Source organism: Ranitomeya variabilis, chromosome 3 (genome assembly GCF_051348905.1).
Source record: "Ranitomeya variabilis isolate aRanVar5 chromosome 3, aRanVar5.hap1, whole genome shotgun sequence".
NCBI classification, from domain to species: Eukaryota; Metazoa; Chordata; class Amphibia; order Anura; family Dendrobatidae; genus Ranitomeya; species Ranitomeya variabilis.
In genome coordinates, this window is record NC_135234.1 from 23,697,447 (window position 1) to 23,720,421 (window position 22,975).

At 46.8% G+C, this 22,975-nt stretch overlaps 1 long non-coding RNA gene across 2 annotated transcripts; it reads right to left on the bottom strand.

Moving 5' to 3' along the window:
- Positions 1–743: 743 nt before the first annotated feature.
- On the bottom strand, positions 744–21,302 carry LOC143815004 (uncharacterized). Of its 2 annotated transcripts, none has more exons than XR_013223666.1 (4): positions 21,187–21,302; positions 19,731–19,980; positions 10,321–10,428; positions 744–1,365 (listed from the first exon to the last, which is right to left on the bottom strand). It is a non-coding gene; the product is annotated as an uncharacterized LOC143815004 (long non-coding RNA). The 2 variants fall into 2 exon arrangements; XR_013223665.1 differs by lacking the exon at positions 744–1,365 and adding an exon at positions 8,675–10,179.
- Positions 21,303–22,975: the final 1,673 nt, after the last annotated feature.

Consider the following 22,975-nt stretch of genomic DNA (forward strand, 5'->3'; position numbering starts at 1 on the left):
AAGCTTAATGTTTTATAAAAATTGTTTTTTTTGCAACAGCTATTTCAGTTTCATATATCTAATAACTGTTGGACACAGTAATGTTTCTGCCTTGAAATGAGGTTTATTGTACTAACAGAAAATGTGCAATCTGCATTCAAACAAAAGTTGACAGGTGCATAAGTATGAGCACCCTTATCATTTTCTTGTTTTAAATACTCCTACCTACTTTTTACTGACATTCTAAAGCACTTTTTTTGGTTTTGTAACCTCACTGAGCTTTGAACTTCATAGCCAGGTGTATGCAATCATGAGAAAAGCTACTTAAAGTGGCCACTTGCAAGTTGTTCTCCTGTTTGAATCTCCTCTGAAGAGTGGCATCATGGGCTCCTCAAAACAACTGTCAAATGATCTGAAAACAAAGATTATTCAACATAGTTGTTCAGGGGAAGGATACAAAAAGTTGTCTCAGAGATTTAACCTGTCAATTTCCACTGTGAGGAACATAGTAAGGAAATGGAAGAACACAGGTACAGTTCTTGTTAAGGCCAGAAGTGGCAGGCCAAGAAAAACATCAGAAAGGCAGAGAAGAAGAATGGTGAGATCAGTCAAGAACAATCCTCAGACCACCTCCAGAGAGCTGCAGAATCAACTTGCTGCAGATGGTGTCACTGTGCATCGGTCAACTATACAATGCACTTTGCAAATATATAATTGCCAAAATATATATTTATTATTATTATTTATTTATATAGCCCCATTAATTCCATGGTGCTGTACATGAGAAGGGGTTACATACAGGGTTATAGATATTGTTTACAGTAAACAAATTTACAATGACCGACTGGTGCAGAGGGGAGAGGACCCTGTCCTTGCGAACTTACATTCTATGGGATAATGGGGAAGAGACAGAAGGTCGGGGGTGCGGCAGCTCTGGCGGTGGTGAGGCGGCAGTTCTGGTGGTGGTGAGGCGGCAGCTCTGGTGGTGGTGAGGTAGCAGCTCTGGTGGTGGTGAGGCGGCAGCTCGGGTGGTGATGAGGGGGCAGCTCTGGTGGTGGTGAGGTGGCAGTTCTGGTGGTGGTGAGGCGGCAGCTCTGGTGGTGGTGAGGCAGCAGCTCTGGTGGTGGTGAGGCGGCAGCTCGGGTGGTGGTGGTGAGGCGGCAGCTCGGGTGGTGGTGAGGCGGCAGCTCGGGTAGTGGTGAGGGGGCAGCTCTGGTGGTGATGAGGCAGCAGCTCTGGTGGTGGTGAGGCAGCAGCTCTGGCGGTGGTGAGGCGGCAGCTCGGGTGGTGGTGAGGGGGCAGCTCGGGTGGTGGTGAGGGGGCAGCTCGGGTGGTGGTGAAGCGGCAGCTCTTATCTGGTTTTTCGGGAACAATTATCTTTGCTGTCTGCAAAACCGGAAATGTTATTATCGGATGAAAGAAAGGGCCACTTTCCAAATCAAGGAGCCACATGATTTTTCCCATTTAATTTTTAGTGTCTACCAAAAACTAGCATCTTATACAACTTACTAATAGCCTTCAGTCATTACAGGTGCCCCGATCTTCAGCTATCTGCTTAATTTGTGGTTTGGGCTCTTTTGTGTTTGTAATCCTCTTGACGGAGAAAGAAGACAGAGTCTTTAGAGCCCCCGGTTGAAAGTTGCGCTCCTATAAGCCGATATCAATCCATTCCACATGACTTCGAATCTATAGACAAACCAGAATCTACTCCTAAAAGAAAAGACCTCCATTTACACAGAGCTGTTTCTGTCTTTTCGCCTCTCATTAGAGCAAAGTAGGAGACTGGTTGGATGGATGAGCAAACTTTGATGAGGTTAATGCTTCTCCTTAAGGACACCATCAATGGGGATACGTATAGGTCATGCTATACTCTCTGGGAAATAAAACATGCAAGCAGCCTCTCAACTGGAAAACCAGTCTCTTATTTTGCAGTGATGTTTTTATATTGTCTTTTGGAGAGGATTCTGTTCTTAAATCCTAGTTCATGTTTCAAGGGCCAATATTGACTTCTAGGATTGCTCCTTTTAATTAGTGGCACTAAGGATACTCTTCTCTTCCTTTGTTAAAAAGCTTTTGGCATACCAGCCCTTACCAAAAGGACTTGACCCTGTGATAGGAGCCTGTGAAGAGGCTGCTGGTGAGCACTGCATGGAGAAACTTAATCTCTTAGATCCTTGGATAGTGTACAGGACCGATCCTCAGGTGTTGACTTATCATCAAAGCTGGGTTTTAAGGGGACAGAAGGAAGCTCCATTCCACCTTTTCGTCAATGGTAGAGGGGGGCTGGTTTGGACATTAAAAAGCGTAGTCAACCATCCCCCTAAACACAGCATTGGTCAGGTGTCTCTCCTTAGTCGAAAAAAGGCCAGAAGTTAACACTTTTGATTTTAAACTAGTACATTCCTAGTATAACTTGATTTTTTGCACAGTGGAGGCCTTTTTTTTCTTTAACAGTACAACCCCTTTAATTTATATAATGAACATGTATGCAGATAGTACCTAAGCTCCCCCTAGTGGTGGCTGCAGGAAGCCAAAATTATGTGACTTTATGTAGTCCTGCATAGGAAGAGTCAGAGCTCCTGGAGGGGACAGGAATTGGATATCTGACCCCATATATATTTTGGTAAGCCGTCATTCGAGCATAAAAATATGAGTAAAGAAAGAAGAAAATATCTAGCAGGAAAGGAAATTCTCAATCTCTAAAGCCGCAACACCATTTCTGAGAATAGCCCAGGAAAAGTATATAGGTTAGAGAAAAAGAGAGAGCGCTTAGTGCGTCATGGTTCACCGGAAGGTTTTCACACTACAGAAGATTTACGCACCTTCTGGATACTGAGCGGTGGGACTGGAGGAAATTGAGGTTTATGATGATTCTTCTCCCACCTTCATTAGTAATTGCATAACTTCTAGGTCTGGAATATATGACTAAAAGTAAAATCAGGTGTGACTTCAGTCAACCGCAAAATTCCTTATTTCTTGCCATTCATTAGAGGTGTTGATATTTGAGGATTTGGGGATTGCTTCCTGAGATCCTTACAGCTAAGAAATGATTTATCGGTGCTTATTCCGAGCTTAGACTTCTCCAGGAACGTCCAGGAGGCTCCCGGAATAAGAGGAGACGTCTCGGTCTAATGGAAGGATCAACAAATCTCCGGGATCCCTCTGAACCTGCCTGAAAATGCACAGAAAGTAGCGCTTTTTTCATTCAGAGAAGTAGAAAATATGAAGTGGCGCGGTGGAGAACAAGGTGTGGAAAGGTAGGGAATGGGTGTGGAGGGTGTATGTAGTGCTGGGTGATGTGCTGGGGTGAGGTTTTATCCGACCATGCTCTTGTGCTAACCGAGTATCTTGGGCGTGCTTGAAAAATATGTTCGAGTCTCCGCGGCTGCATGTCTCGCGGCTCTTCGACAACCAAAACACATGCAGGGATTGCCAAACAAACAGGTTGCGCGACATGCAGCCGTGGGGACTCGAAAATATTTTTCAAGTACGTTATCACCCGAGTATGATAACACCTTATCCCAGCTCGCTCGCTCATCACTAGCTGTATGGCTTCACACACATCCTTGTCAAAAGTTGACAAGTATTACTTAAAAGGGGTCTGATTCTGTGTCATTATTTTCCCCCAAACTCACCATAAAGAGCCCCTGTACATCACATAAGGCATGTCACTACTTTCAGCTTTTTTTCAATGTTTTTCACCCATTGAAAGCAATGGGTCATGAAGAAAATACTGACAAAATGAAAAATAGCAAGTACAGCAGTATATGAAACCCATTTATTTTTGTGTTTTTTTCCAGGTTTACCATCTTGTCTTGGTCACCTGAGATGGCAGTTGGGATTGGTACAGTTTTATTCAATTAGTGATGCGCAAAAAGTAAACATTGGATAACAAAGGTGTGAGATTGAACAATGCATGAGCAACTCAATGGCTGACCAAAGTGTGAAAGTTAAACAGCGTCCCACAAACTCAATGCACTGCCAGTGTTTTAAGTAAATGATTCCAGACAAACTCACCTCCCCCAGCTGTTATATTTGTATGTGTATTTTTACATTAACATATGTCTCGTATTGGTGACCTGTGTTCATGCTTCTGTGGTGCAAGCAAAGCTGGACTTTGGGATCATGAAAAAAACAAAAATGGGGATCTGTGGATGACGCACTGTTATGGGGGATCTGTGGATGATGCCCTGTTATGGGGGATCTGTGGATGACGCACTGTTATGGGGGATCTGTGGGTGACGCACTGTTATGGAGATCTGTGGATGACACACTGTTATGGGGGATCTGTGGATGACGCACTGTTATGGGGGATCTGGGGATGACACACTGTTATGGGGTATCTGGGGATGACGCACTGTTATGGGGTATCTGGGGATGACGCGCTGTTATGGGGGATCTGGGGATGACACACTGTTATGGGGTATCTGGGGATGACGCGCTGTTATGGGGTATCTGGGGATGACACACTGTTATGGGGATCTAGGGATGACGCGCTGTTATGGGGTATCTGTGGATGACGCACTGTTATGGGGTATCTGGGGATGACGCACTGTTATGGAGATCTGTGGATGACACACTGTTATGGGGATCTAGGGATGACGCACTGTTATGGGGGATCTGGGGATGACGCACTGTTATGGGGTATCTGGGGATGACGCGCTGTTATGGGATATCTGGGGATGACACACTGTTATGGGGTATCTGGGGATGACGCACTGTTATGGGGTATCTGTGGATGACGCACTGTTATGGGGTATCTGTGGAGGACGTGCTGTTATGGGGGATCTGTGGGTGACATACTGTCTCTATTGACCATTTATTTTTGGAAAAATACATGACTGCAACACAAGAAATCATGGAGGGGCCCCCATATGAGCACATTGAGGTTTGTACACACAGACATCTAGTATCTAAGTACATTTGCTGAAGTTCTTGCTTCGGTCACAGCAGTTCTAATAATTAAATCTGAGTTAATTCCAGAAATAATTCCTCAGCGCTGAGTTTCAGCCTCACCAGGAGCTGATGGTGACTGCGGCCTTTGTGCCCTTCTGAGCCTCAGAAACAAGTGCATACATGTGGAGTATTAATCCTCCAGAACACTGAACGGTGAATTGTTCTTCTGCCCCCGTCCAGCTGAGGTAAAACACTCTCACCACGTGTGATGGTGGCTCTACCACATGTAGGCCTCAGGCAGACGTACCCATAATAGTCTATGGAGATATTCACATGTCCACGTTTCTCAGGGGATCTTGTGTCAGCAAAAAAAAATCAGAGACTTGTCCGTTTTTTATCAGCGTCACAGATGAAAATCACAAATAGAGGCCTATGCATCCATGAAAATCAGGGACAGCGGCGTCAGTGTGCAATCTGTATACTGTCTGCTGTCCGCAATTAATGCTGCCATGTATAGGAGAAATTTTGTAATTTATTTATTTCTCCATACGTGAAAATGACTGATGAAGCTGATGTTAAAAACTATCACATGGACCAAACCATGGTGAGACGCGGAACGATGCTTACACAAGTGAAAAATCACTGACGTCTGAATGAGGCCTTAGACAGATTCATCCAAAATTTTCAATATTTTTAATTTAGATTTAGTTAGTTGGCTGCTCACAATAAGCTCTCCATGAGGAGTAACACTATTTCTGGCCATTTCATAATTTGTTTTCTGCATTTTTCACCAATTTTTCCAGCTACGGGCTCCATCTCTAATTTTCAGCTGTCTCTGAGCTGGTGGTTGGAGACTACCTGCTATGATGATACACAGAACATACAGACATAAAGGATTCCTGCTCTACTTTCTCTATGCAGCACATGTTCATAAGCGGATACATGGCCCACATTGTAAAGCACTACTGAGCAGTGTAGGTGTAAATCCAGCTTTGAGGTGAGATAAGATATCAAATATTATAGAGCAGTACAGCTGTGAATCCAGCTCTGATGTGCAATAAAACACTTATTAGAGAGCAGCATCAGCATGTAGTACATTATACAGCAGTGCTGCAAAATGTCACTGTTAATAAGGCCCACATAGCCATCACTGGTCATCATGCAAGTGCCAGATATGCCATATCAATTGTGACTTTTTTTTTAAACAGTATTGGTGTTCTCACAATGCCGGTACTGTTAATAGCTGTGGCGGAGCACAGAGACACCAAAGCTGTGAGGTGACCATCATCCTGTTTACTGAGCAGTGCTGACATTATGCTGTATGTGGGGCAGTTACATAGTTATTAAGGTTGAAGGAAGACTGTAAGTCCATCTAGTTCAACCCATAGCCTAACCTAACATGCCCTAACATGTTGATCCAGGGGAAGGCAAAAAAACCCCATGTGGCAAAGAGTAACTCCACCATGGGGAAAAAAATTCCTTCCCGACTCCACATACGGCAATCAGACTAGTTCCCTGGATCAACGCCTTATCAAGGAATCTAGTGGTGGCCATCATACTGTGTTTGGAGTACTGGAGGAGCCATCATACTGTGTGGAGTACTGGAGGAGCCATCATACTGTGTGGAGTACTGGAGGAGCCATCATACTGTGTGGAGTACTGGAGGAGCCATCATACTGTGGGGATACCATAATACTGTGTGGTGGGCTGTGGTAACCGTTATACTATGTAATGGTCTGTGCTGGCCATCATATTGTGTGGGGGGGGTTGTGGTGACCATCATACTACAGTATATGGGTTGATATGATGACCATAATTCTGTGTGGTGGGCTGTGGTAACTGTTATACTATGTAGTGGTCTGTTCTGGCCATCATATTGTGTGGGGGGGCTGTGGTGACCATCATACTGTGTGGAGTACTGGAGGAGCCATCATACTGTGTGGAGTACTGGAGGAGCCATCATACTGTGGGGATACCATAATACTGTGTGGTGGGCTGTGGTAACCATTATACTATGTAGTGGTCTGTGCTGGCCATCATATTGTGTGGGGGGGCTGTGGTGACCATCATACTGTGTGGAGTACTGGAGGAGCCATCATACTGTTTGGAGTACTGGAGGAGCCATCATACTGTGTGGAGTACTGGAGGAGCCATCATACTGTGTGGAGTACTGGAGGAGCCATCATACTGTGGGGATACCATAATACTGTGTGGTGGGCTGTGGTAACCATTATACTATGTAGTGGTCTGTGCTGGCCATCATATTGTGTGGGGGGGCTGTGGTGACCATCATACTACAGTATATGGGTTGATATGATGACCATTATAATGTGTGGGGGGCTGTGATGATCATCATACTATGTTGGGTGAGTAGTGACCATGATACTGCATGGTGGGCTGTGGTGACCATCATGCAAAGTAGTAACCATGAAACTGCATGGTGGGCTGTGGTGGTTATTGTTACACCCGATCCGTTCTCTGTACCTTTGCGGGGTCGGGACTCTCGCTCTGTGCCGGCTCCACGCTGTCAGGATGCAGTTTCTCCCCCTCCTTCCTCTCCTGCTTCCTGGCGTGCTGCCAGCAGGTTCTCGGGCAGAGTGCTTAGGGCAGGCGCTCGCTCGTTCCCAGTCTCTTAAAGAGACAGCGCGCATTTTATAAAATATGCTTCTGGCTAATGGCGTGTTATTCATTGCTATTTCTAACTCCTCCACCATAGGGAGGGCGCCGGAGCAACAAGTATCCACTGTTGCTTACTTCCGGTTCCTGTCTGCATGTGCTCCTGTTTCTGAAGTGCTTTCGCTAGTACTCCACTACTCTCTGTTTCCACAGTTCATCAGCTATCAGTTACCCGGCTATCTTGGGCGACGTTCGCTCTGTCTACGCCAGTTCCCTCTCGTTCTGCCAATCTGCCATCCTCATCTCCGGACAACGCCAGTACCGCTGGAACCAGCTTCTACCAGTACACCCGGTCCCACCTGGTTAGCTCCATGTCTCCCGCTAACCCTGCTTGTCCGTTCGTCCCGCTGGGACAGCTACCACGAGTCCGGGGTCTAACTGGAGGTAGCACCCGTGTCCCCAGGCATTCCATTCTGACCCTGTTCGAGGGGACTTACCACGGGTGTCTGGGGCTCACGTAGTCACGCCCCCTTCAGAGCCCCCCGGACCGTGGCCCAGAGGTTCCACGCTAAATCATAATAAAAACGAATGTGAACTTCAACTTCTGTGCCTCCGTTTCCATTCGTTACAGTTATCATAATATGTGGGGGGCTGTGGTGGGCATCATACTGTGAGGGGGCAAAGGTGATTATCATACTGTGTGGGGGGCTGGGGAGATCATCTTACTGTGTAGGTTGTGGGGCCATCATGCTGTGTAGGTGGATGAATATTGGAACATCATTCTGTATGGGGGTAATTCTGGGGCTTCATATTCTATGTTGGCCATGCAAGTTGTATCATAGTGGGTGAGAACACTCAGGGTATGTGTCCACGTTCAGGATTGCTTCAGGATTTGGTCAGGATTTTATGCAGGTAAAATCCTGACCAAATCTGCACCTGAGGTCACTGGGAGGTCACCTGCGTTGTCCTTGAGTTTTTTCTGCAATGTAAGAACATGCTGCGTTCTTAAAAGACGCGCCGCATGTGAGTTTTCTCGGGTGTGCCGCATGCATCTTTTACTGCATAGTGGAAACAGGATTTCATGAAATCCCTCCACTATGCTGTAACATCTGGACGCTGCGTTTTTTATGCATGCTGCTCAACGCTGCGTCAAAAACGCAGCGTTTCCTGAACGTGGACACATACCCTAAGGGGCTTCAGTAGGGGTAATATAACCGTGGAAGTGCTGAAATACACATTCCTCTCCAGGTCTTAAAAAGTTGGGAGACTGCACCTATGTGGTGTGAGCAGACTTCTACTTTGGGGTCCCATGATTTCTATGTATGCTCCTGCTCAGGGACATAGTTATAAGACGGCACATTAGGTGGGTGGGATTATTATAAGGAAGCTCACTAGGGTCATTATCACATTAAGCACATGGGTGTTACGGTATCATTATGGGAAGCAACGGGGGTGTTGGTAATATTGATTGCGAGTCATTATTATAAAGTGTCTGTGTTTGTGTAGGTGTGGGAATGTGAATAGCATCCTGGAAAAGCAGTAAGCCAAAGATGTCTGTGTGTCACAGTTTGCATTGACGAGTTATGGATGGAAGAAGAGGTCATGGCGGTCTGGGCCGAATGGAAAATAAAAGATAAAAATAATACTGTGGTAATTCTGCTTCATGTCACCTGGCTTATCCATGGTTTTTTTCCCCTCTCCCTTTTTTTTTTTTTTTTTTTTTCTATACTATGTTGTGCATAAATATGTGATTCTTCAGAATTTGTTTTAGTCTTTGCCTGATGAAGAGACCTGTGTAGTCTCGAAAGCTTGCAATTTGTTATCATCTTTTCAGTTAGCCATTAAAAGGGATCAACCACTGAGGACTCTCAATTCTAAATATTTTAAAAATAATACCTATGATCATCGAGAACATCACTGGCGAGGACCTGCACAGTATACATATGTGGTCTGCAGAGCACTGGTGTAAAACTAATATTACCATTATATAGTCACTGGTGGTAATGTCCTGGTACAGTGGTTGTTGTTAATGGTCAGTATGGTGATATTATTGCTACTGTATGTGCTAGCAATATTTGTCATGGTCTGGCGATATTTTTCTGTTACATTGCAATATTATTACTAAATCTAAAATGGTAATATTATTGGAAATATTGGTGTTGTAGTAAATCTTGATTTTGTGCAGGAAGGGTAATATTTGTGATAGAAACCCTATATAGGGAAGGGGAAGGAGCTGGCATGGGCCTGTGTGCTTTCAAAGGCCAGGGTCCAATTTTAGTCCACTCTAACCTTAACTGTGAAGACAGCTCCTGAGAGAAATAAAATGCTCATTAGAAAGCAGCATCGAAATGGAGGACATTGGTCAGCGGTACTGAGCAGTGTGGCTGTAAATCCAGCTCTGAAGTGAGATATAACACTAATTAGAAAGCAGCATCAGCATGGAGGATGTTATATAGCAGTACTGAGCAATGTAGCAGTGAATCCAGCTGTGCAGTGAGAGATAACACTTATTAAAAAGCAGCATGAGAATTGAAAGCATTATACAGAAGTACTGAGGAGTGTAGCTGTAAATCCATTACAGAAGTGAGATACAAAACTCATTAGAAAGCAGCAGCCGAGGTCTATGTGTCTCCCAATCTGCTCCTTCCTTCTCCATAGATCTTAATAGGCAGTAAGCGGGCAATCCATCTAGAGCAAGACAGGTTTCATTAATTGTTTTTACAGCGAATGATGAGTTCAAGAGGCAAGATGCAAGGGGAGGAGAAAAAGTGGCTCATAAGTGGAGAAAGAAGCAGGTTTGATATCTATTACAAAGATTCTTATACTCACGTGTAAGATTGATTTATGCAGTTTGTTGGCATGTGAGTGATCATTTATCTGGTCCTGTATCACTACTTTCCTACTAGTCTTCGTCCAGTCATCGTATTTGATAGGAATCTGTGCAAGAAAAAGTGAAGCAGTAAAGGAGCTATTGCCTTTTCTGTGACAGTTGAGCTTTATGTGAGCCTGTTCCCTGCCCTATGATGGGGATGGAGCTGAACTTTAGCCGTCACTTATTTTCCACAGCGAGATCCTGTGTTTTTTGCCTCTTGCCTTATCTCACAGGCGGAAATGATGGAGTTCTATAGCTGAACTGTTGTCATCAAGCCTAAATATTTACAGTGATCTGGTACCAAGAACTACAGACGTCACCTATGAGAAATGTTATGTCTGTGGACTGAGATAGCAACACAGTTTAACCCCTTAATACAGAATGCCGCACATGTATGTCATTATAACTGCTCATCCTCGGTTGCTACTGCCAGACCTGGTTTTCGACAAAGTGGGGGCCAGGGTTGCCTATTTTATTTTTAGTTTTCTTTTTAAATGCTTCTCAAAAAATCACAGACAGACAACTTCTTTTTTATATTGACAAATAAGATGATCATAATAAATCATTACCACTATAAGTGATACATAACATGACCTATATGAAGACATCAGTGTCACGAGTGTGTCACGCCAACCTGGGAGATCAGAGGGTAGAAGATCACTGCGTGTTGTGAAATGCAGATCTTCCATTTTGACTGTGTATTTGGATCCCATATTAGATGAATTTGGTTTCCTTTGTTGCATAAGAGGTTAATGACCCTTTCTTTGCTGGTCAGAAACATGCAGCTCCATTTCAGCTGCTTCTGATCTGGTCATTGCCTCTACCTATAGAACCTGGCCAGACCTTCTCTGTCCTGCCGGTAAAAGCTCTGCTTCCTTGCTCTCTGGAGATGCTGTGCTGTGTGCTAAACCTAGGTAGTTGGAGTTGTGGTGCTCTGTAGTTTGCTGTAGTACGTGTGTGTTTATCTCCTGGTCCCTTATCCCAATTAGTTTATTCCTCCCTGTCCCTATCCTCCACCCTATTGTTGGTTAGTGCTCTTGTATGATAGAGTTTTCTGTTATCTATGTTTTGTCTTTGTGTCTTGTTCACCTTCCATTTCTGTCCCTTACCTCATAGCGTGGGGGAGGGGAAAGATCAGGGTTTTTAGAAGAGCATAGTAAGGTCAAAGACTTGGGGATCTCTACCTTTTAAATGTACCCCCAGGACAGGGATAGTTAGGGTCCCAGCTTCAGGGGCAGTTTGAGGCCCCTCTTCCTTACTGAAGACCGCTGCCTTCACTATGAACAGGAATTTCTAACATATTGCACCATCACACACAAACATTTCGGTTGCATTTACATAAGCTGAGTTCATGACGTGTGGGGTACACCTGACTCACAGGCGCCTCTGCTAAATATACCCTTCCTCCCAAGCTCATTTATCCATACCACCCCCACCCTATAATAACATCATTTTGTATCACCCCAAGAATGACATTACACCAACTTTTGGATTAAATGGCCACAGCAGCCTTTTATTAACATACAAATACAAAAATTAAACAATAACCCAAACTAGGAAGGGGTGGTCCTCGAAGCCACAAATTAAGTATTTCCAATGTTCCGATTAACTATTCCTTTTGGCCTCCAGGCTTAATCTTACCCCCAGCTGCGAAGCACCAGCTCGGAGGCAGCTGATGACCAGCCCGGCCAAAACCAACCAATACCAAGTCCCATAATTATCCGTTCCACCGAATGATCGGCCACATCCACTCCTAAACTACTCCGGGGGAGTCCAGGACCAATATAGATCCCCCCCCCCTGCAATCCGCCATCGCCCTTTCCACCAACTTCGAGGACCTCCCTCCCCCACCACCAACATAAATGTTCTGCCACCTCAAACATTTATGTCCCTCCAAACTCTGAGGCCGGTTTCAATGCCCTCTTGTATGGCCAAGCACCACATGTCCGTCCCTACATCATTTAAGTGAACCCCTTCTGATCTCCAATATTCCCCTTTTCCCGACTCTAAATTAGCGTGCCGTACAACCACTGCTCCATTTCGTGACATGAAGCGCGAAATTGTCCTGTTCACATTGATTCTCGCCCTGTTTATTCCTTCAACTGACCTTGCCGGGCACCACACTTTCCGAGGAACAATGTCAGACCATACAACCATCAATTTTGGGAACGATGCCCACAACCGCAACATGTCAAATTTTACGTCTTTTATCAGTTCCCGGCAAGGCCTTTTCCCCAAATCGTTCCCGCCCAAGTGAATTACCACCAAATCCGGAGCCCGATCTAAGCGTACAAATCGGTGAAATTCCGTCAGGGATTGACTCCAAACCATCCGCGCTTCCCGATCCATCGCAACGTCACGGAATCTCTCTGGAAACCCAGCTGACGCCCATCGGGCCGAACCTCCGCCCTAAGTGCCGCCCAGAACACGAAGGAATGGCCTAAAATCCAGACCAAACGGGGTGTACAGCCTGAAATAAATAACAAAAACGTAAGTAAGAAAACATCTTCACGAGGCATATAACCGCTAATACACTAGATTTGGGCGGATATAAGATCTGAATCTGATTGATTCCCATCGACCAATTCTCTTAACCACATCTTCACCTAAACCTCTTTTAGCCGCCTCCGTCGCGGCACCAATCCTAAACGAGTGTCCACTGTAATCCGTAGGCGGCACACCCCCAGCTGCCAAACAACGCTTGAACACAGCGATAAACTGGAATCGCGATAAAAAAGACCCCTCTTCATGTATCAAAAAGGGGTTGGGTAACACGCCATCTCGTCTAATGAAATTATTCGCGCACAACACTGGACACATGATAGAACCCGGAACTGCAAAAAAGGCTATTTTATAACCTTTACCGCAAACATCAGTCTTAGAAGACCGTAATAATATCTCAACCCTGTCGCTAAACACATTGACATCTTCTCTCCGTACTCCCCCTTTCTTTAGTTTGGAGGGGCTAACCAACTCCTCGAGGCGAAAAGCACCGAAAAAGGCTAAAGCAAATGCTACTCTGAAAAGGTCGATCTCCCATTGCGAAACACATACCATAGACAACTGTGCGCCTAAAACCAATAACACCTCGTACGAAACCGGGCGTCTTAAATCCTCCACTTTCCAACCCTTTCTCCACCCTTTTAACGCCTGACACACCAAAAACGATTTTGTGACATCCTTGGCACCACGGGCCTTAAAACCAAAAGCTAGCCCTGCAAGCATCTTGTTCAATTTAGAAACGGACCAACCCTTTTCTTTTAGGTGTCCGATCAACAAAAGCATTCTGGGTTCATCTTGCAAACGCTCCCCTAAATAACCTTTCCAATCCTCCCAAACGCCCCAAGCATGATCGTACTGCTTCCAGGACTTATCGGATAGGGAGTTTGCCAATAAACCTTCTAAAGCCCGCCAGGAAGATTCCACAATTCCGCCGGACACTCCATGCCTGTTGAGTCCGCTTGAGGCACCAGCTCTCGAAAACGGTCCTCCTGAAGATGAGAAAGAGCAACAACAACTGAGTTACTCTCCATTGACCTGACTTCAGCCACAATCCACAAGTTACACGATAAACCCAAGAAAACCAGACGTTGCAAAATTTTAACCACTAATGGGGAATCCGCTGACAATGAATTCAACACCTTCGCCTCACTTTCTGACCTGCATGGGAAACGTATCTTTTTATTCATGATAACCTTGCCCCATAACGACAAGGCCACCAAAATGGGAAACAGGTACGTCAACACACGATTCGCTGTCCAACCTTGTTCCTTCCAAAATTCGGGCCATTCCGCCAACAACCAAGCTCCCTGAAAAAAACAATCCGAAACCGCATCCGTCTGCTACTGCAATAAAAAGACCCAAAGCATCAGCATCTATCACCGGCTCAATCCAAATGGACTTGCCATTGTAATCCTCCAAAAATCGCGCCCAAACTGCCAAATCATCCCGTAACTCTTTTTTCAGTCTAATAAAATGAACGGGAGATTTTACGCCTGCTGTTGACAATGATAGCCTCCTGCAAAATGCTCGGCCCATCGGCATGATCCGACAAGCGAAGTTTAACTTGCCCAACAACGACTGCACTTCATGTAATCTCAGTTTCTTCGCCCTGTACGCCTTAAACACTTCATCTCGCAGCGTGCCAACTTTTTCCTCTGGTAATCTACAAACCATTTCCACCGTGTCAATTTCAATGCCTAAAAAACTCAAAACAGTAACTGGGCCCACTGTCTTATCTGACGCTAACGGGACCCCAAAACTCTTAGCAACTTTCTCCATTGAATGCAATAGTATTGAACAATCTGCAGTCTGAGGCGCCCCTATGAACAAGAAATCATCGAGATAGTGTATGCATGAATTTAAACCTGACACGTCTTTTATCACCCATTCCAAAAAAGTGCTGAAGGTTTCAAAATACGCACAAGATAGGGAACACCCCATGGGAAGACAACGGTCAACAAAATAACCTCCATTCCAATAACACCCTAACAAATGCATACTATCAGGATGAACAGGTAAAAGACGGAAAGCTGCCTCGATATCTGTCTTTGCTAGCTTGGCACCCTGGCCGCATACCCGAACCCAATGCATGGCTGCATCAAAGGAAGTATAAACCACCGAGCACAATTGCGGGTCAATGCCATCATTCACAGACGACCCCTTAGGAAAGGACAGGTGATGTATCATCCTAAATTTATTGGGTTCTTTTTTAGGAACTATACCTAGTGGTGAAACCCTTAAATTCCGCAGAGGAGGACCAGCAAACGGACCTGCCATCCTGCCTAGACTGACTTCCTTTTCTAACTTCTCCGTCACAAACTCAGCAAATTGCCGCGCCGACTTTAAATTTTTTTTTTTTTTTTTTTTTTAGACAAATTTGCTGCCGAATCAACTGACGGGATACGAAAACCATCCCTGAAACCGTCTTCCAACAACCTGGCAGCCGTCCTATCTGGGTACCTATTTAGATAGTGTACCATCTCTCCCAGCCGAATTGGCGTCACCCCTTTTTTCAGATCCCTCAGCTCCTCTCTGTCTGTTTCCCCTGAAACATTTAGATGATCCGTGTGTTCCTCCGCAAATTGTACACTCGTGCTTAAACTTGCATTTTGCGCCAAATCTACAAACCCCCTCGTTGAATGCGAAACACAAACCTTTTTGCATAGCCGTTGAATGCCCTGACTGACTATAGCCCCGGGAAAGGACTGAGTGCTAGGTACAGCTCTGGATGGGACCATCACCCGCATCTAAAGAGCGATATCCTTCTGATCCCACCGAATGTTAGGCCTAACTGCCTTCCTCTGACGAAATTGTTCGTCATATCTCAACCACCCCTGACCTCCGTAAACACGGTAAGCCTCACCTATAGCGTCCATATCTATATATATAATTGTCTAAGGGTTTTTCTGTCTGTCTGTCCTGGAAATCCCGCGTCTCTGATTGGTCGAGGCCGCCAGGCCTCGACCAATCAGCGACGGGCACAGCATGGCGACGATGATGTCATAATGGAAATCCCGCGTCTCTGGTCGAGGCCGCCAGGCCTCGACCAATCAGCGGCGGGCACATAATGGTTGCCATGGCGACGATGATGTCATAAAGGTTGCCTCAACCAATCAGCGACGGGCACAGTTTGCCGCGAATTCTGGAATCATCATTGTCCATATACTACGGGGACATGCATATTCTAGAATACCCGATGCATTAGAATCGGGCCACAGTCTAGTAACAAAATAATCCTGAACAATTCTCGGGAGCCTTTTCACCTATAACGCTGGCCAAAATGGCAAATGCCTGCAGCCAATTTGCAAAAGTTCTCGGAATCAATCTATATCTCCTCCTTTCCTCGTCCTCTTTCTTAGACTCATCCCTCTTCACTCTATCTAAATTAAACCGTTCCAAAGGCAACAAAGAAAAAAATCTCCACATACTCCCCTTTCCATATTTTTTCCCTAACCTCATTTTTAAGATGAGCTTCCTAAGGGCCCTCGAAACAAACATATACCTCTCCTCGTGCTGTATCGTCTAACCTCACTGTATCCTCCTTCTCCTTTTCAGTGTCTCCTACCTGGCTAGCCACTGATACTGTAGCGGATGAAACGGCTGCACCGGCCCCCCCGCTCTCGTTCCTTAAACTCTCTGCTGATAAGTCCCTAGCCTGCACATTAGATACCTCACCAAACACGCCCCCATGCCCAGAGCTCCTACCCATATATCCCAGCCAAGCAGTAGATGGGGGGGAATAGGCTAATCCCCCCAGAAGAGCTAAATCTCTCAGACCGTGCATAAGCATGTTTAATCCCCCGCTAACCCCCCCTGGAACTGCATCATGACTACCACTCCCAAGCGAGGTTAACAAAGGGGGGTAAGATAAAAAAGAGGTGTTCTCACCAAGCTGCCCGGGCGCTGTGGACCCGGCAGCCGACGATCCGGAAGCCCGATGCTGCCTCTCCTCCTCAGTCCTCCTTTCATGATCCGATGATCCATGGACCATGTGGGAGGTGCTCTGCGACGCCCTCCTCGGCGTTCCCGGTGAATCGGTGAAAGTCTGTGCTGGGGACTGTGATCCTGCAATATCCAGGGACTGCCGCCGCTGATGGTCCCTGCGCATGGAAACGGGGGATGGGGCCCTCGCAGCATCCATTGACGGCCCGGGTACACGTGCCATGATCGACCCCCCGCTGCCTTGCGACGTAACTTGTAAGGCGGCGCTGCTGGGGCCGGCTGTCAGCCGCCCGCGTTGCACCCCCCGCTGAGGCACCTGAGGAGCAGGCCCTCGTATAGGGTCTCTCCTGCCTGTCACACGCTGAGCCGGCTCACCTGACCTGGTGGCTCCGGCCGTTCCTGCTCCTGCCACCCTGCGTAGTCTGGATGTTGAGGAGGAGGCCGACGCCTCCCCCTGCTGCAGGCCCCGCCGCGTGACCGGATTCCTCCCAGCTCGCCCTCGGGACCCAGCAATCCCACGGCATGTGCTGCTAGCTGGAGGGTCCCCGGAGGGGCTCCTAACTCGGCGTCGGGCCCAGGGGTGACATCAGGGCTTAGGCGTGCCGGCGGCCGGGACCGCCGCAGCCGGCGCCCTCCGGTGGAGACCTGGGGAGATCCGCTCGCCACCCCCTGGAGAAGGCTGCTCACATTTTGTTGCAGCCACGCAGTACCCTGCGTGCTGGCTGCGTCTCGGAGGCTCTGCAGGAGCGCTTCCACCTCCATGACGCCGGCAGACCGGAGCTTTGTTCACTGGCAGACCGGCCGGTAAGTGAAGGCTCCAGCAGGATGGATGACGTGTCCTTCTTGGCGGTTTTCTTATTAACCGCCCTGAAAGCTCTCAGCCCACAGCTCCTCCCCTTTTTGAATCCCTCCCCCTCCTCTATTCAAAAAACTCCTCGCAGCCCACTTAACCCCATAATGCCCATTAACCCCCTGTGGCCCTGAAGTTCGCATGCGACCCCGTCATGGCGGCCTCCCTTGATGGCCCGGGGCCCAGTACGGCCTTTTTGGCCTTTAAACACACAAGATCAACAATATTCAGGTTTTACATGGTTCTTTCCCGTCCTCTTTACACCGGCTGAAGAAGGATAATGGACACAGAAAGATCACTAATAGATAAATCTGTCCCCATACACTATCATCTTATCAGCGGCATATCTGCAGGTTACAGTGGGCGATGTGCTGCTGAGAACAACATCTTTTTTCCAGCATAAACAATCCAATCACACCACAAATGAGCAGCATGTTGCTCGTTTGTTTAACAGTTCCCATTGAACAACAGATTGCATACCTAGAGATGAATGTGAGGCATAAAGGAAGCATCTGCCGTGGATATTCAGCAGAATGGCGGTGTGGCTGTCCGCGACAAACTTCTGCTTGAAGATCCCTCGAGTAAATTGACCCTAATAAATATCCCAAATGTTGTGTATAAACTCTGTTAAGACAGGTAACTGAATGTTATTGCAGACAGTCAGCGATCAGGCTGGGAGGGGGAAAAGAAGAGGAGCGGGTGGGTGGGCCAGGGGGTTGGTGAATGGGAGGTCGGATGGGGGAATGGGAGGTCGTACAGGTGGGCGCACGCATCTCGTCTCTTTCGGGCCCACAACTCCTGCATATAATGTGCCAAAAGGGCACGGTGCACGCCAGCAGCTTAGGAACAGAGGGTGGGCTGGCAGCGTCTGACGTCACTGATATCAGACTGCTGCTATAATGTAGGTAGAGTGACTCGGGCCCTGGGGCTTATTAAAGCAAAGTAAAGTAATTAGCCCGGGCCCCTGAGTACCACGCAGTCTGCCAGGCTGTTTATACAGTGGCTTGGCTGTATTGTGTCAAACGGAGGCTGTGCAGCATGTCTCACCCAGTCGGGACGCTCTCTTTGCTTCTGCTCACCAGGCCCAATAATGCTTGGATGGTGGTCCTGCACAAAGCATATACATACACACAAACCCTGTACACAGAGCACATACATACACAGACATCTACTCCTCATAATCTTATCCAGAGCACCCTTCTGCCTGTGGTATATAGTGCCATGGTACTGGTGGATAGCCTGGGCTGTTGAACCACGGTATCACACAAAAAATCCAAAGCCAACACCACTTGTCTGAAGTATCTCAAAATGTTATCTCAAGACACTCCTTTGTCTATGTACTCCTCCATCTGGAGGAGCCAAGGCCGAAGCTCCCTTGCCACAGTTTAAGAGGAAATGGCAGAAGTTGCCTGTGTTGCAGCCGACAGGTAGCATCTGCGTTGTGCACTGTAGATCCTTTTATCTATAGGATTAGAAATATTAGAACTGTCTTCACTGGGCACAACCATATGTTTAAAGGGTATATCCGGGACTTTACAAAAAAAATTGTACCTAAGCACCATCAGACAGGTAATTGCAACCTGTCTGCCTGTTGTGCAGTTCTTCCCCAGCACAGGGCGGTCACAGACCGCTCCTCCTTGGGATTCAGAAGCCTCTTCGGATGTCATATCTACAGAGTAGAGGCTTCTTTTCCACTCCGCTCTGTTGAAGGACCGGGACTGTCTGGCGTCATTGTGATTGACAGCCGGATCCCTGCTGCCTAATTGGGGGAGCCAGCTGTCACTCAGAATGACGCTGGAAGTCCTGCCCTGTTGCATCAGCAGAGGCAGCTGAATCCCCGGGAGGAGCCCTTTTGCTGTATTAGTTATGTCGCATTTCCCTATAATCTCTGAATATAGGACATCCTCAGGAACAAGCTTCTTAACCATTCTAGACGTTTTCTCTAGTGGAAACAGGTTAATCTCCTGGTCACTCAGAGAGGGAAGAAGAAACGTGAAATGTTCTGCATCCTTCGACTCTCTTTACGAGGTGAGACCTCATCATGGTTCTGGGTCAACTGGACTCGGAAGTTACCTGGGATGTCTTGGGATGCAGCTTGGCTATAATGTCTCATGTATCATGTAGAAAGTCCTTCATCCACAGCATCATCTCCCTGTTGGGGAGGTTCTGCTCCTCTATAGGATAGTCATAGTCTGCAGTCTGCCAAAAATCTTATTCATTGCCATCTGGCTGGGGAGTGTCACAAGATCTACATGACAAATGCCTCAATTTTTCTCAAGCAGTTCTTCCCCCTCGAGCTTCTACCCGCAGAGCCTTGAGTCATCTGAGGATAGAGAAAGAGATAAAGAGAAAGAAGTGCCGCCATGTGGACATGCTGAGTATGTGGTGATTTTTTTACCTCAGCATTTGTAGCCAAAATGAGGAGAGGAACAATCAGAGGAAAAGTCTAATAAGAACACGTCACCACTTCTGAATTCATCACCCACTCCTGGTTTTGGCTTACAAATGCTGAGGTTTCGCTAATCCATGCTTCAGCGGGTCCAGTTGAAGCGTGGAAACACGAAACGGCTGTCTGTCCACTTCATCATCTCCTTGCACCCCTCTGCATGCCTATGCACCGGACCATCTGATATGAAAGTCACGCAATAAAGGACTGAAATTTCACATGCCTTGGTGAGTGCTGCTTACTTTTTCTTTGTTTGAAGGAATAAAGACTTCTCATACCTGCAGGGAAAATAATGCTCTCTGGTGGCATGTAAAAGTTTGGGCACTCCTGGATCAATCATGCTTTGGGGTTTTGTTGCAGCCAATGGCACAAGGAACATTTCGTAGGTTGAGGGAAGAATGGATGCAATGAAATTTCAACAAATTCTTGGTGCAAACCTAACACCATCGGTAAAAAGCTGAAGTGGAAAAGAGGATGGCTTCTACAAATGGATAATGATCCTAAACACACGTCAAAATCCACAATAGACGACCTCAAAAGGCGCAAGCTGAATGTTTTACAATGGCCCTCACAGTCCCCTGATCTGAGCATCATTGGAAATCTGTGGCTAGACCTCAAAATAGCAGAGCAAGCAAGACGACCCAGGAATCTCACAGAAATGGAGGAATTCTCTAAGGAAGAATGGATGAAAATCCCTCAAACAAGAATTGAAAGACTCTAGACTGGCTGTAAAAAGCATTTACAAGCTGTGATAATTGCAAAAGGGAGTGATACTAGGTAGTAACCATGCAGGGTGCCCAAACTTTAGCATCAGCCCATTTTCCTTTTTGTAATTTTTAAAATGTAAAAGATCAAAATACATTGTTTTAATTTTTGCCTAAAATACCAAGGAAATGTGTCATCTGTAACTTTAGGCCTTTTAGAGATCATTTCATCTTCAACTTGCTTAACTGTTCACAATAACAGTAATTTTGACCAGGGGTGCCCAAACTTTTACATGTCACTGTATTCCTCAGAAAAGAATTCAACCACAGCCACAGATCTGTATACGGTGGCCTACACCTTTATTTCAACAAACGTTACCTCAACACTGCTTTCAACCTGGCAGGTGCTGATGGAAATTGGCGGTCTGCCCAGTTAACTGCTCAGGGAGATGTGATTACCGCCCTGGAGGCGTGCACACAGTAAGTGCATGCAGTGTCATGGCAACGGCCGAGAGAGGAGATCACATGGCTGCAGATAACAGGAACTCACTAAGATCTCTATGGAGACACTGGGGAGGAAACATGTGACCAGCAGATGACGTCTCGGGTCGGGGAGCAGGAATTTAACCTGTTCATGTAAACTACTCCAAAAGAGGGATAACTTTGGGAAAAGATAGTATTAAATATGGCACTTATGTAAACAAAAATAGACTGGAAATTATGAATAGTTTATGGAACAGTGGATAAAGTAAAGAGACTTTGCTCCCACCTCCCCAGAAGTGAGGTAGGACACCCTCTGAGAAGAGGGAAAGCTAGAGATAGGACATCTTCTGAGAAGAGGGAAAGCTAGAGATAGGACGCCCTCTGAGAAGAGGGAAAGCTAGAGGAAGCATGCCCTCAAAGAAGAGGGAAAGCTAGAGGTAGGATGCCCTCTGAGAAGAGGGAAAGCTAGAGGAAAGAAGCCCTCTGAGAAGAGGGAAAGCTAGAGGAAGGATGCCCTTTGAGGAGAAGGAAAGCTAGAGATTGGACGCCCTCTAAGAAGAGGGAAACCTAGAGGTAGGACGCCCTCTAAGAAGAGGGAAAGCTAGAGGTTATACGCCCTCTGAGAAGAGGGAAAGCAAGAGGTAGGAAGCCCTCTGAGAAGAGGGTGCAGCGCCCCAGAGTCCTGGTCGTTGCAGTAATGTCAGTCTTCCACCGGGGGGAGTGATATTACGTCTGAAGGTAATAAAGGAGTTCATCTTTCCAGGTATCACAAACCAAACACCACACTTCACACTCCAATCCACCAGGGGGAGCTACGCTCCTATCTAGTAGGGCACTTCTCACAGAAGGGTAAAACTGGTGGTTTGGATAGGAAGTTAGTCAGACACTTCCTGGGTTTGACCCAGTGAGTACCTGTCAGGCAGACGGGGAGAAGGAGGAACATCTGAGCTGCAGACAGAGGGTCCCTGTCAGGGGTGGGATCCTGACAGAGGCCTAGCGGGATAGAAAGGACACGAAGAGAACTGTGTTGTAGAGAGTGAGAAACAAAGTCACAGCACAAGGAGAAAACACCGGGAGGAGTTCTTCCCTGTAAAGGCTGCCTCCTTCTGAGGCGCGTAGCCGGTGGCTGGAACACCAAGGGAGTAATTGACTCTACGCATTACTTTAGAGACCGGCAGGACAGTCAATTCCAAGTTGGCTGCCCGACCTAAATACCTAAGAAGACACAGTGGCAAATTGTGGGGGTCGGGGCTTCTCTAGGGTCCTTATAAACAAGCCTCAGGCCATCAGTCATATGGGTTTGTCCTATCCATACCATCTGTGGGACAGAGAGGAAGACATCTAGAACATCCACGAAAGTTGAGAGGACCTTACCGAGTTGCTCAGCAGGGAGGTACTACAACACACAGGCGCTAGTAGGTAGGCTACTGATTTCCACCTGGATAAGGGGACTCTGGATTTGCCTTCGGACCGGCTGGACTCTGCCTACCTTGTGGTCTGTACCCTGGACTGTGGATGCTGAAGCTTCTAGTAAAAGGTAAAGAGACTGCAACCTCGTGTCCTTGTTATTCTCTGCGCCTCACAGCATCCACCATCACCATCTCCACTTCTGGGAAGCCCTGGGGATACACTTCACCTGTGGGAAGGTATACCATCTAGCTGCTTTAACATCACCCCAGCGGACC